Source organism: Nothoprocta perdicaria, unplaced genomic scaffold (genome assembly GCF_003342845.1).
Source record: "Nothoprocta perdicaria isolate Ctin4 unplaced genomic scaffold, notPer1 scaffold_21, whole genome shotgun sequence".
Lineage (NCBI taxonomy): Eukaryota > Metazoa > Chordata > Aves > Tinamiformes > Tinamidae > Nothoprocta > Nothoprocta perdicaria.
Window position 1 is genome coordinate 3,376,088 of NW_020455316.1, and position 15,162 is coordinate 3,391,249.

A 15,162-nucleotide genomic window follows, 5' to 3' on the forward strand; every position below is an offset into this window, starting at 1 on the left:
TTAAACTAAAGCTACTCTATTTCCCCGATGTGTTCAACAAAATCCTTAACTTCTAGCATGGTTATCTTAATAAAGAATAAAGTTGTTCTTTAAAAAATCTGCTTTAAGTAGATTTTTCCCCCTAAGTTTTCTTAGTTAAGGATTCCAAAAGTGGTATTCAAAAAAAATTCTTGCATTTAAATTTTTATTGCAGTGGTATGGATGAATGCCATCATTGGTATCCTTAAACTTAATTTCTGCTCATGAAGGTTAATCATGATTGTCTATATAGTAATCACTTATGAATTGTGTTCAGATACAGCAGTTTCAGGTGTAATCATCAGAGCTGGTTAGTCAGGCATTCCAGATAGTGGTTCTTTTCAGAACCTTTTTTAAAGGGTTGGTTAACTACCTCAGTAGCAGAGGATTGAACTATACCCTGTCTGTACTGTACATAGAAAATCTTTGTAGATAAAAGCAAGGCTTGTTTAATATGATATGAGGGTAAGATTATAATATACCAAATGTAACATTCTTAGTTGCCTTTAGTTCCAGAGGCTTTGTAATAAGACTTCCTCATGACCATCATAACAGGCCTTGCTTTTGTCGTATTTTGTGGCTGAAAAAGCAGCCTTGCTTCTTCAGATATTGTAGTTATTTGGATGTATAATAGTTTAGCAAGATGTTACTTTTGTAAGACATCAGATGTTCAAAAAAAGTGCATCAGCAACTTGTACTAAATACTGCAGTGTCCCTTTATAAAAGGTCAGACTAAAACTGACAACTGTACAGTGAAGCCTGACATTTGGATATTTTGAAGTTTTTCATAAATCATAGAATAGTATATGGCTGTAGTTTAGCTTTTTAGGTAAAGGTATGTTTTCATTAGTGCATTTCTTATTGCTGGTCACTGTAAAAACATGTTGATCAGCTTTCCATTTCTCTTACGCAGATCATGATAACCTGTAGAGTAGAGTAGAGTACAATCATTTGTGCTATGTTTTTAATTTTCTAAAGCACCTTGATGACAGTGAGTGTTCAGTGGTGAAGCATCCTCTATTGAACCACCCTCAAAAAAAAAGAGAAAAATACACAAAAAAACATAAAAACAAACAAAAACCACCCCTTGCCAAGTCCAGCTTCGTATAGGTGAAAGATAAAATTGTGATTTGCTTTGGACTTGGCATAAAGAGCTTCCCTTAACCCCCTCCCCAAAGGGATACTGCAGTTATACTACATACCCATAGGCACCACAATGAAAATTGAAGCTTATGCCTAATTAAGGTTTTATACACACCAGTTCCCCCAGTAAATGCAAATTTTAACAAAATTAGACATGTCATATGTTGAAAATGCTCATGGCAAACAATCATTTTGCATTCCTGCAAATAAAATTGTTTTATACTGTAAGCTGGAGGCGAGTGTAACTTATTTTTGTAATAAAGTTTTTATTTTTTTTATGTGTCATTAATATAAATGTGTGTTAGTACAGAGATCTTCTGGTTAAAAACTTAGAATCGCACACATTTCAGTATGTTTACTTGTATTTACATAATTTTTAGACTAGTGGTTGCCAATAGCCTGTATGTTTCACATTAATGATTTTTTTTTTTGTTATCTTAATAAACCATTTTAGTATGTTGTATGTCAATTACTGGGATAGCTGGGACATGAAGTGTAATTTAAAATTGTCAAGTATTCATTGGAATATGTAAATGTGCCTTGCCAGTTTTGAACTTTAGACAAAGTAAGTGAATGATGGTGAAATGACTAGTCGATGCTTAAGAGATATTTGCTACCACAGTATCATATACTGCCCTTGCTAAAGAAAAGTACTTTTTTTTTTTTCCTGAAATTTGAGCAGAAAAAATATACAGTTGCATTAGCTTCTGAATTTTAAAATATAGTGATAGGATTATTAGGCTTATGGAAAGTGGGTTTGCTAATTGTAGCCTTAAGTATAATTCTGAATTTAAATGTAATCCTTGGTGCTGGCATTCCCAGTGCCAAGGAGTTGAAATGCTCCCTTCCAAGAGGTTGCCATGCCTACTGGCACTTTTACTGTCATATGGTTTTATAAGGAACACTGTCAAGGTGTGTAAACCGATTTTGAACCCGTTATAAAAGGAAAAAAAAATAATGAAATAACTGGGGGCCGGAGGAGAGGGGAAGTCCTCAGATTTTGTGTTCTTGAAACCTCTCCATTGCTGAAAGATTAAAATATTAAAAAAAAAAAAAAAAAGAAAGAAAATGTTTGTGGGCTCACAAGCGCTAGAGACCAGTTCTTAGCCTGGAAATTGAGGGGTGAGGAGGGAGGGGGAATGTATTTATGGAATTACAGCAGTTGCCGCAAGTGCATAAAAACATTGATATTAAAGCACTACATGTGTTGAAATTGTGGATAATATCCTTAATTTCAACTCTGGTTTAAGGAGAACAAAAAAGCATGGGGGACTATAGGAAAAAAAATGTAAAAAATTGTCAGGAAACTGTTTTTAATGGGTTGCAAGCAATGGTGAGTGAGCAAAATATCAAGATCTTGACAGTGTTCCCTCTAATTATGAACTCAAGCCATTATAACTTTTAAAATTAAATATGATTTGCACTGTTCTGATATTGGTGCAGTTTTTTAGCAAAACGATCAGAAAGCAAAATTGCATGTGGTGATTAATGTTGCGGGGGGGGGGAATCAAAAAAAAATCACAAAAAAGTTACTTTTGAAGCTTTACATTTGGTTTTGTAACGAAAAGCCCTTCAGTGTTAAGCGTGTGGAGCTGTTGACGAGAAGGGGCAAGTGCGTGTGTGCAAGGTGAGCCGCGGCGCGCTGGGTTGTGGCCGCCTTGACGTGCCTGCCAGCGGCGCGGCCGGGGAGCGCCCGGGCGAGCCGGGAGCGGCGAGCGCGGCGCCGCTGGGCGGGGAGGCCGCCCGGGCCGCAGCGGCCCCTCGCGCCCGCCGCTCTGTGGCGCGACCCCGAGCTGGAAGCCGGGTTGAAATTGAGACCAAAGGGGCACCGGGTGCTGCTGCTTAACGCTTCTGGGTTATAAACACGCCGATACATGGCTTTTTAAATTATACTTTTGTTTTAACATGCTTTTTTTGTTGTTGAATGGGATTTCGGGTAGGACACACAACTGTGATTTTTCTCTTTTTTTTTTTTTTTTTCTCTCCCTCTCTATCTCTCTCAAAGGAGGGATATTGTTATCACCCCAAATTTTAAGTCTTTGGTTTTGGCGTTTGGAGGAAGGACAGGTACAGTGTATGCAGGTATGTTTTATGAGGAAGGACTACTTCCCTGTGAGGGTGCCAGAGCCCTGGCACAGGCTGCCCAGGGAGGCTGTGGAGTCTCCTTCTCTGGAGATCTTCCCAACCCGCCTGGATGCCGCCCTGTGCCCCGTGCTCTGGGTGTCCCTGCTGGAGCAGGGGGTTGGACTGGATGATCTCTAGAGGTCCCTTCCAACCTCAACTATTTTGTGATTCTGTGATACTAGGAACAACTTTTGAGTATATAAAGAACTTGTGAATTTCTCTGTCATACGTTTCTTAATCTAAGTATCATCCTAAAATCTAAAATAAGGAGCAGTTGTTCCTGGCAGGGGAGGGAGTATGATAAAATCTAAAGTAAGCTTAGCTTCCTCTCAAGGTAGTTTTCCGAAGTTTATATTTCAGGATAGAAGTGTTGTTTTTGGCTGCAGCTGCTTTCCCTTTGTGTCTTTGATAATTCTTGGAGAGGCTTTGTATGTTCAGCCTGACCGCTCTGCTGGTGCTTCTGTGAGTCAGTGAGGGGAGGCTTTTGTACCAGGGCATAAACGTTTTCATGTTAACGTTGTTTAAGTGGCACGTGCGGGAGTTGATAGATTACATGAAAACGCGAGTGTTATTCCCTCGCGGCGGAGGGCGCCGGCGGCAGCTCCGCTCGGCTGCCGTGTCCGGGTGTCCCGCGGAGTCGTCGCCGATGCCGCCGCCGCGCCCCCTTGCCGGGAGGGACGAGCTGGTTGGGCCGGTGGGCACAGGGGGTGCCTGTTTGTGCCGCGCTATGAGGCCGTTTGCCGGGAGAACGGGACACGTGGCAGGGCCAGGACATCCAGCTGGGAATTCTTCATCTTTAGTGTGGGCAGCACGGGGAGAAGGATAAGTTATTGTCACCTGGTGGCAGGGTAAATGATACAAATGTAAAGCTCCATAGAAGCTCTGATGTTAAACTGTTTTCTGGGAGTCTGATTTTCACACAGTTGTCTGATCAAAGCTGTTTAAGTGTTCAATTACACCTTCCTTGCAAATTCCCCGGGATAAAGGAGTCTTTTATTTGCCAGTTTACCTTTGTTGTTACTGTAGACTGAACCAATATCATGAGGGCTCGCTTGTTAGCTGGAAGCTGGAGGGGATTGATGGTCTCACATAATGATTCCTTTCATTTAACCTTAATCAAGAGACGGCTAGCAGACTTTTCTGCAAACTTACCTTGGAACGGCCACCTCGGCATGGCCTGATTCATCTGGGAACATCTGGTTGCATTCACCATTCGAAGCCATCCTTGTGAAAGCTTCCTTAGAATATCAGACTTGCAGTCTTCCAGGTACGTGGCAAAAGCCTACAAAAACAAACAACAGCAAAAAGATGAAATAACATCTCTGATGAGAGTATAGGAACTGTAGGTAATGGTAGGTAGGTAAGTAGTTGAAGAGCCAAATTGTTCTGTCATCTGCTATATTGTGCTTCCGAGGATTCTTCCATTCCTGTGAGCTCATAACATTGCTCTCCGCTCCAAAGCCAATACTCGCTTTCTGATAGTCATTCATGTAAAATGAACGGCATCAGAAATCAGAATTACTTCTAGTTATAGACTTAATGTGACTTATTGTTACCCACAAATATTCCTGTCCATAAGAAAAGGGAGACAGAATCCTGTTACGGGATCACCAATTACCTGCAGTGTCAAAGTAATTTAATGTGGGGGTTGTATCAGCTTCCTTGCATGTTCATCAGACTGCTATTATATGCCTTAAGTTTGATATTCAGTACTGGTTAATGTGTCATCTACTATGCCCTCCTCCTTTATTTATGAACCAAAATACTTGGCTTCATTTGTTTTGTCCCAACTAAAGCAGCCTTCAAGTCATTATTTTACAACTTTTTTTCTCATTCTAATTTTTCTAGTTCTGATCCCTAGCATGTAGAAGATCCACCCTTAAACCCTGCTCCATAGATTCCTTGCATTAAGAAAGTCCTGAAGTACGATCTTCATTTTACTTCATAGCCAATAGAATTGCCTATGCCATTTGAAGATAATTGAAGATAATTGTAAGTAAAAATAGACTTTCTAGCACGTAAATGACGTCCAGTGCGTAAAATCCATATCAAGTATCGTGTTTAATTGACTCTTCATCTGCAGCCATGAGAAAAATCGGGGAGGTGGTAGGTTTTTCAAACTTCAGCTTCGTGTCTGCTTCAATGTGAAGTGAATTAAGCATAAAACCATAGTGGTTAGTACTTAAAATTTTTAAAAATGCTCCATAGAGACTTAGTTGATATTTTTATTTTATTTTGCTGACAGATGAGCAGTCAGAGCAGTTAAAGGGATTAAAACAGTCACTGAGAGAGGCAGGACTTGGGTGATCATTGGGTACTCTTTCTGCTTTAGCTTCACCTAAAGCAATTCGGCAAAGGCTGTTTCACAGATAGCCTGTCAGTGCATTAGCAGTTGTATTATTTTTTAAGTGTCATTTTAACCTGTTTTATGGTTACAAGCTTGTCCGTTGCTCTCAGTGAAGCCAAATGCTATAAAACACCTTTACACCTTTTAGCTCCCTTTGGGGAGCTAAAATAAATTCCTCTTATCAAAATGTAGAGGCATCACAGTTGGAAGGTGACTTCAAGCCTTAGTAGTACTGCATTTGGGTAGCTACTAAAGGGCTTTTCCTGGCCCAAGGTGTTCAATAAGTAGTGCAAGGAAACGTTACGCCTCTGGCCTCTCTAAGGGGCTAGTCTGCTTCTGCATCCACCATTATCAGAATTCTCATATTCTGTATATATATTTAAATTGATATTTAGCAGAAGACAGCAGCAATTTTCACAAGAAGCTTGTGTTTGTGATTAGTATTTCCATTAATGAGTGTGGTTGAGACGTTACTTAAAGGGTAGTGTCACTAGAGGGCTTTATTCAGATGAACAATTTTTTGTGAAAGTGTAGGTGGTTTTTACTTGCTTTTAAGTGTTACACTTAAAAGCTGCTCTGAAGAAAACCACAGTGTGTACGTTCCTTCCAATTTTGCAAACTTTGCAAGTGAAAAAATACGTTGTAGATTTTATGCTAACAGAAGACTAGACTTGAATGTGAGGGTGAACTGGCACAGCTTGTCTCAGAAAATACCAGAGGTATCACAAGCCTGAGGTTGCTTTAAGCTTGAAAGGGAGTACAAGACTTAATGTAATTGAGAGATCTGCATGGCTTTGCTCCATTAAGTTCTCACAAGGTTAGCACAAAATCTCTGAGAAAACTTGAAAACCAGTTTCAGTACTGGGTTAGCTCCAGTGAGATAGATCTCAGGGTAAAGTTGGAAGAATCTGGAAGGCTTTAAATCCATTTGACTTTTTTTTTAATGTCTTCTTTTCTATTTGTGTGTGTGTGTGTGTGTGGTTTGCAACTTCTTTTTGCATACAAGTAATCTGTGTGGGAATCACATAATAAATGATACCTTGCATTCTTTTTAGTGGCATACGAGTGTGAAACCCATAATTACTTGGTTTGGTTTTTGGTGGGTTTTTTATTTGCTTTCTGAATGATTTAGGTGGTCATCTCTTACAGAAAGTGTAGAGTTTTGTTTTAGCTCAGCCCACTTTCAGTGATGGCTTTTGTGTGAAACCGGTTGATCTGGCACTGAAGGATGTTTGAGGCTTCAGTAATTTCAATGGGGAGTTAGTAAAGAAAAGCTAGAGAAGTAACTGATCCAAGTGGATGATGGTCAGCTCCTGCTTTGTACTGTACTAAGAAAAAATCAAGTGTTTTAAGCATCTGTTAGATTTCTGAATTCTTGTGAATCAGCCTGTTTATTAAGTGCTCTAATGTATCCACATAGAGATTTGTCAGTAAGTAAAGTAGGGGGGTCTGGTAGTCCTTGTACTGGAGAAGTAGCGCATCCTAGCAGGAAGATGCAAACTTCAGATATCCCTGCTGCACAAAATCTGTGTGCAGGCTGAGATGGGAGCAACCATGAATGTAGCAAATGTGTTTTAAGATAAAGACGGCTGGCAAAGTTAAGAGGCCAGCAAGATTTCAGAGGTTTGTGTGGTCATTCTTTGGTTCTGTGAAGAAACGTGAGCTGCCCTTAGCGCAGCGTGTCTCAGCATTCCCAAGTCCATTACGAGTTTGTGTGTGGGGAAAGGGAGGAACCAGAATGAAAACCCATCTCTGAAAGGGCTTTAGGGAGAAGGCTGAAATTTATGTGTCACTTTCCAAGGGCTTGTGGCTTAAATGGGTAGCGTGTGCTCTGTGTCCTGAATTCTTAGATACAGGACAAGGTTGAATGTGTCTGAAGAGGGTGGCAGTTACTGTCAGGTAACACTTTATATTTTTATTTTTTATCTTTTTCACCAGTGTGGGGTTTGTTTACTTTTGGACAGTGCTTCAGGCCAAAATCTAAGTAAAACAGGCCATCTTGGCTAACCGGAAAGAAGAATTCCAGAGTTCTCGGATCTGTCAGTATTGGATAATCAATATCATAGTATTTATATATCTACAATGGTGAAATACATAAAAGAGAGGAGAAAAAAAAAAATGAAATTGCAGGCTGGGGCATTGGGACATTTGTGTTGTTGCTGCACTCCTGGGTGAGTGTGGCCTGTAATGGGTCTCAGTTGGTAAATCCAGACCAGGTCTTGACACAACTGACTACCCACTGAGCTCATCTCTGAGATGGCTGGAGCCTGGGCCCCTACCACTGAGCCATACATTAAAATGGATGTAGAGAGATCCTAGATTACCCTATTAAAGTAAAAATATACTTAATGACTTAAAAAAAAGATCTTACTTCAAAATGGTTTAAGAAGTACACAGACTTGTGTTTGGATATCTTGAAGAAGGACAGAAGGGCCTGGAGGGTGGGTGAGAAAAAGGGGAGATATATTTCCTTGTAAATGCCTTGGGGTCTTTTTGTTTGTTGGATTTTTGTTCAAGGGGTGATGGCAACCAGGAAGATTTCCCCTTAGAGGAATACTGAGAGAATACATTGTATTTTAAAAGTTGACCTGAATAGAATCTCAAGTATTTCATACTTGGGAAAGCTTGATGGAAAACGTTATCTTTGCCTTCTGGAAAAAAAAAAAAAAGAATCAAAGACAACAGAACAGTTGGAATGAAATCACCAAATCATCTACGTGAGGGCACAAGAAGATCATCATGTGCACCTTAGCTGAACTTCTGGGAAAAGATGCAGATGTGTTGGGGTTACAGGCAAAATAGCCAAAGGAACAACTTCCTCAGCAGCCCAGAAAGTGGAGCAACGTCATTTACCCAAGTTACAGCATGGTGGAAGCTTTTCTGCTGTTAATTTCTCTGTCCTTTTCCTGCTTACAGCAGGTAGACATTTTATGTATATAAAACTCGGGCACTATCTAGCAGCCACAGTCTGATGTGAAAGGAGCTCTCAGATGATGGATCTGCCCCGTCCAAGTCAAGAGCAGAGACAGGATCCTTGGATTTCGTGTTAAAAGGTAAGAAATTTCTGTCCTGTCTGCCGTAATCAGGACCACTTTATCTTAGTGGAAAGTTCAGAAGAAAGTAGAAATGCATCCAAGAGAACTGAGGAAATCTTTTAACTAAAGTATCCTTGATAGGGAGATAATTTCAAATACAATGAAGTAGAAAACTAGCTTCGAAAATTATCATTCTGCTTTGTGCTGCTATTTCAAATGTTCTGTTCTGGGTGATGAGTGAAATTCTACAGCTCAAATTTGTAAATTTGCTATTTGGAAGTGATACGGTCTAATACCTTGAGCTCCAGGGAAGCAAGAGACAGTCTTGAATATCTAATACATTAGGCTCTAAATGCTGAATGCTTTTCAACGCATGCAGGGAATTCTTTCATCTCATTTGCTACAAAACACATTCGCCACTCGTTCCCCTTTTTATCCTTTAATAGGTAGGGAAAAGCAGGGCAATGAGACAAAAAGTACTGGGAAGACTGTCATGGATCCTGACAGCATCTCCTGACTGAGGGAATGCAGTATTCGCAGCTATGAAGGCTTGATTGGAATGTCTTTTAATCCAGGGAACCCAAGGAGAGAATAGCTGGGTGTCCCTCTTGGGCCGAGTGAACTCGGGAGCCTCTTGGCAGCGGGAACTGGCAGGACTGGGTCTGCAGAGGATGGGCTCTTGCGCATTGCCAGTTCAGGATAGTCCCAAAGAGCTCATACATGCAAAAGGATCAGATAGGATTTTGCTGTGTTTGTGCTGAAACTCAGACTAGTAGTTGCTTTTTTTTTTTCCCCTAGAGAAGTGTCTAATACGAGCCCAGCATCCCGAAAGACAGAAGTTGCTGGTCATCCTTTCTCAGGATTACGCTGACACTTGGTGGGCAGGCAGCCTGGGTAGGGTGTATTTTGCACTGAAGGTGGTCTTCACATGTCAGAAATGGAGGTAAAGATCACTTAATGCTTGGGGAAAAAAAGACATTCAGAAGGCAGCTGAAGAGCTAGGAACTGATGTCATTACTAGCACTATGAAGGTTGCTATTTATTGTCTGAAGAAAGATGTTTGGTTTCCTCAGGTTTATGATAGAATTTATTGATTATTCTCATACCAGGAAATACACTTACTGAAATAAAAGTGACTTTTGTTATAAAGCTACTAAGTGCAAAAACCATTGTCAGGTGCAAAGGTGGGAGAAGGTTGAAAAAGGAAGGCTGGTTGGAATCACGTAATGCAGGAATTGGATGACGGTGACTTGATCTGGAATGCATTTGCCAAACTTCATTTTGGCAGGATAATACCTAAGAAATTAAGTTTCATGCACCCTGAGTGCTGATGAACAAGACACGGAGGGTTGTTTTCACGGAGGGGTTTCAGCAGAGAGGTGGCTCTCTCAGCAGGCAGCGCGTGGCGCTTGATGAGCAGCATCTCTGACGCCTCGGCGGGAGGTGGGAATGTTCCTGCCTGGAAGGCCAGGGGAGTGAGGATCCAGTGGAGACTGGTGCAGGTGCTGAAATCTTGGTGAGACTCAGGTGAGCAATTTGGAACTAAGACAGCTTGGACTAAATGTGCCAATAGGTTCTTCCTCTGCTGCCAGAGCAGCTTCTCTGTATGATCCTTGGCTTCTGTTTTGTTCCTTTCTCTGTGCTGGCTTTTAACTATTGCCGTGGGGCTTCGGGGATGGAGAAGGGAGATGTTAATGTAGAGTGACCTTGACTGATGCTCCTCGTCTCATGAAGAGATGAAAGGGAAGATGAAGAGCGGGGAGGAGAGCTGGGCACTGGTGTCCACCACTGAGCATCCCTAAATGCACAGGCTTGGATGCAGACAACCCAGCCCAAGAGGGCAGTGGGGCGGCACTCCAACCTTCACATCACCCTATCCAAACTGGATGATAACCCTCAGTGGAGAAATTATTACTTATATTTTCTAAATCAATTTCTGATTTGCTTCAGAGTAATACTGTTAATAATAATCCCTCATACAATCTCAGATTCTAATAGCTCCAGCTATAATGCCTTTTGTGTAGCTATAGTGTCTTCCCCAGCTAGAATGCTGGCTACTCAAATAGGTGAAGTTGTACATGTAATAAGGCACAGTACCACTTTTTTGTTTATTATTCCAGCATTCCAAGAAAAATGATTTTGTCTGGACTTAGGAACTTACGTAGCAATTGTCTGGGAGAGAATAGATGACACTGATCAACTGTGAGCTGTAAGAAAAACCCTTGGCCTTGCAGAGCTTGGTACGGAGCCCCGCTTCTTAAATTCTCCGATTAAAGCTGCCATATTCCTCTTACTATGGAGTTTAACCATGAGATGTGTTCTGAAGTCACCCCACAAACTAAGTAACACCAGTAAGTTGCTCATGTCCTACAAAGCGTTGTTTTCAAAAAGCTTCAAAATTCAACCTCATGAGGAATCTGTTCAGGCACTCACAGCATCCTTCTGTCTGTGACCATAAACCAGAACTGTTTTGCTCTTTTCAGGTATTCCATATTCTTGCCAGAAAAACTTAACATTTATGTTCCTTTTTTTTTTTATTTTTATTTTTTGGTCTTTAACTGTTCTGATTTTTTCCCCTCCTCTATCATTTAAATCCAGGAAAAAAAATGTCAGATTCCCACCCTACATTTTCCGCAAACAAAAAGTAATTAAAACAGTATCTTACACAGCTGGTTCTGTAACAAATTTCTGTAAAGTGGCTAATGAAAGACTTAAGTGACATGTAATCAAGTAATTTTCTGAGGATGGTAATTAATGATGCTTTATTTCTGCCCTACACTGTTCTAAGAGCTTCCTGTTGTCTGAGAAACTGATGGCTCAAGCTAGAAGTCTCCCTGTGAAACCCCAACCTGGCGAAAGGTGCCAGGCACTTGGTGTTGGACCTGCAGAACCGCAAGCAGTGGGTAGTGGGCCCCTGTGGGGAACACACACCACACCACGACTGCATTTATATGAGCAGATACTGCAGTGTTAGCAGAAGGCTTTCTGCTCTGCTATGTAAGCTGCCTTACGAGGGCAACTGAGAGCTGTACTTGTGCTTTTTTCCTCCTGCTTTTGACAAATGCCACATATTCGTGAGGACTTCTTGGCTATCTGAACACTTCAGGGGGATCCTTTGTTCACTTGGGCCAAAAATCAATTCAAGGAACAACTTGAGGAGTCACCAGTGCTACTAAAGCAAATAAATAGCACTTTGTGTGCGATCTTGTTGAACAGTTTTGTTCCCTTTGCTGCAGCACCTCCCTGCATCATCACTGCAGAACAGGATATAGAGGAGCTGGAAAAGGATGAAGAGGGGAGGGAAAGAAAAGACGGACAAAGGTATGAAAGTTACTCCTATGGAGAGAACAATTAACTGGAGCTGGAATCTCCACTTGGGAAAAGACAGCAGAAGTGGACAAGCAGTCTGATTAAAATCATAAGCAGTAGTGAGTGGGTGCTGCCCAAGGAACAACTTTTCACTGTCTTTTTAATGACAGATGTTAAGTGAAACAGACACATGGATGCTCCAAGAACCACCCCACTCGCACAGTGTAATTAGGCAGTGTAAGCCCTTTCTGCATGATTTTATGGACATACAATGCTCATAGTTCTTCAAAAAGCAACCTGCAATTCAGAAAAAAATACCTCATTTCATTCTCAGGATATCCCCAAACAACAAACTGGAGAGAATGTCTCTTGTATCAGTTAAGTATCTCATTTTATTTTATACATCTTCCTTAATTTCTCTTTTAAATTCTTATTTTGCAGGCCTCTCTATTCCCCATAGTCTATAAACTTTTTCTTTACACATTCTGCAGCTCTCCCCTCTGTGCCCTTACAATTTCATGCTCTAAAAGCTACTTATCTCCATTTCTAGTATCTCAATTCTCATAGTTTAGTGTATTTAAAAAAGTGTCCAGAACCATCCTTTTCATGTAATCGTTGGAGAAAGTCTGGCATACACTAGTATTGCTATGAGCCTTTTTGCTTTCTTTAGGAGCCAGGGTTTCTCAAGGAAGAGCTGCTCCGAACACAGTGCAATTTTCTTTCTTCTCTCTGATGCAAGTTTATCCTAATGGGCTGTGCTGGTCTTGGTGAAAATAACAGCCTGCTCAGCATTTCCTCAGCGCCTTCTCCTTTCCCCAGCATCAGTCCAGGGGGGAACATTAACCTGACCCCTTGGATAGGCTCTCGTTTGCTGTCAGTTTTCACCTGAATTTCCTTACCAGAAGAGTCTCCTGGCCCTTTTCTCCCTCCAGATCTTGATTCTGCCAGGTGCCAGTCAGCAACTTTAGACCTTTAAATCTAAGGTATCCATTAATACTTAATTTTTGTAAGATCTGAATCACCAAATTCAGAGTGGGTTTTTTTTGAGCTATCTGCTAAGCAATTAAAGGAAAAATATTGCTAAATGTTTGTAGTTAAAGGGATCTGAATGTGATTGGGTATGAATATGAGGAATGGTTAAAGCTCTCCTTTCTCACATAAAGTTCACTGCAGTTTTTGACAGTCTTGTCAATATCCCACTTTCCTTCTTGTTGTTGGAAAACAAACCTCAGCTGTCTCTGAGCCTCCCGGAACCACCTGAGCAGTCCTAGAAGGGGGGATCAGAGCAGGGGGGATCTGCAGTGCCCACTCTGCTGTCCCTGTGGCAGAGAGGGATGGGACAAGGCAGGTTGGTCTTGTGTCTGGCCTGCAGATATATAAATTATGTAAGCAGACTAACCAAAAAATCTCGTAGAAGCAAAGCACACAGACCTGCTGAGGCAGCTTATGGCTCTATATAATTGCAATTTAGGGGTGGTGAGGAGGTGTTAAAGCTGGGTTTAGTTTTACAAAGCTGAAAGATTGCAGTTGTATAATGAAATGTATGATCTTTCTACACCGAGACACTCATCCCCACCCCCTTTATAAGTTCACACTTACTGCTATAGGACTGATTTTGTAAACTTAGGGAAATCACACAGCTTTGCAGACGATAAGGCACAATTAGCCCCAAAAGCGACTGTCAACTTTTTAAGGTAAAGATGCAATTTAAGGCAACATTGCCCTACGTCCTTTACTCAGGGCACAAATGGAAACACAAGTTTGACTTATATTCCAGCCTGCTACTGGTTCACTGCAAGTAACGTCCCGTGATGTTTTGACAGCTTCATGATGCTGTGATGAAGTATATTAGGAATTAGTTTTTTTTTTTTTTTTTTTTTTTTTTAAAAAGCTGTTCCTTATTAAATTATAGCAAAATAAATGACTAAACATCACAAGTTGCAGATAAAGTAACAAGGTAGTTAAATAGAGTGTTATCTGTGGAAAATGAATTTCCTCTAGATAAAGGCTGCACAGAAATTTGCACTTTTATGTGCACCTTATTTTTGAAATAGAAGACAGAAGCAATGCCATGAACCAGCCCTGTGCAGAGACTCTTCGGGAAACTCAATCCGGCTGCGGGCTTTTGCCCGGCTCCCTGGGAAAGGTCAAGGTACTGCAGCCAAACCAGGGCATTTCACCTGCCCCGGGGCCCGGCAATTGCTGCATTTTGCAGCAAACATGAGGGGAGCGTTTGGCTGAGCGCCGCTTTTGGCTTTAGTTTTCTGAATCTTTGGTGTGGGAGCGTTTGCGTATCCTTTGCCTGAGTTTGCCTGTGTGGGGCTAGTGGAAATGAATGCAAAAAGCAACGCCAACTTGGGACAACTTGAACACTTCTAGTCGAGCAGGTTTCTTTCGCATTTGTAACTCAGAAGTTCCTATATCCAAATAGTATTTCCCAGGCCAGGCTCAGTGAGAGCTTTTATTTGTACTGATCTTCCCACAACCACTGTGTCCTATTAACATCACCAGGAGCCTCCAACCCAAGCCCTGCTGGGAGCTTTCAAGCCATTGGAAAGCTCGTGACTCCTGTGACACCTAAAGGCCTTTTCATTAAAGTGAACTTGGCTTTACATTATTATATCCCTGGCACTGAACTACAGTCTGTATGTAAACGCATTTTGAATGGGTCTTAAGTCAGTCTGTGAGCCTGGGAACACAAAGGCGGCTCTTTCCTCCATGCTCTGTGTTCCTTGCCCGTGGTGGGCGAGATGTGGGGTGCGCAGGGTGCTGCTGATGGCCCCGTGCCCATCGTGGCTCCCCACAGTCGCAGGCCCCTCTCCGTGGGGTGCCAGGGCCCCTCTGGCCGCGATGCCCTCGCGCGAGCGGCCGCGCTTCTGTTTAGGGGGCCCAGCGCAGGACGCGACCCGGCGGGGCTCAACTGCCACCAGGCTGCGTGCGCCGCCCAGGCACCATCTGCCCGCACAGACAAGTCCTGCCCCGAACGCCACAGCCGCCTTTGCCTTTATTAGCATTATTATCTTTTATTTTTTAATTTTCTATCCTCTCCACCCCACAAGTTCGGGTAAAGCTCCGCTCCGTCCCGCTCCCCTCTCCCCGCGGCGGGCCGGGGCCGCCGCGCTGCCCGCCCGGCTCCGGCGCGGGGCGCAGGGCACGGGCAGGGAGCACAGGGCTGTCCAGGCGGCA

At 42.2% G+C, this 15,162-nt stretch overlaps 1 protein-coding gene across 2 annotated transcripts in view; it reads left to right on the plus strand.

Moving 5' to 3' along the window:
- Positions 1-2,116, plus strand: part of SYNCRIP (synaptotagmin binding cytoplasmic RNA interacting protein) — a 21,661-nt gene extending 19,545 nt beyond the window's left edge. For both annotated transcript variants that reach the window (XM_026038396.1, XM_026038397.1), the window contains exon 11: positions 1-2,116. This exon is cut by the window's left edge. The gene's annotated coding sequence lies outside the window, so the exon portion shown is untranslated.
- The last annotated feature ends 13,046 nt before the right edge of the window (positions 2,117-15,162 follow it).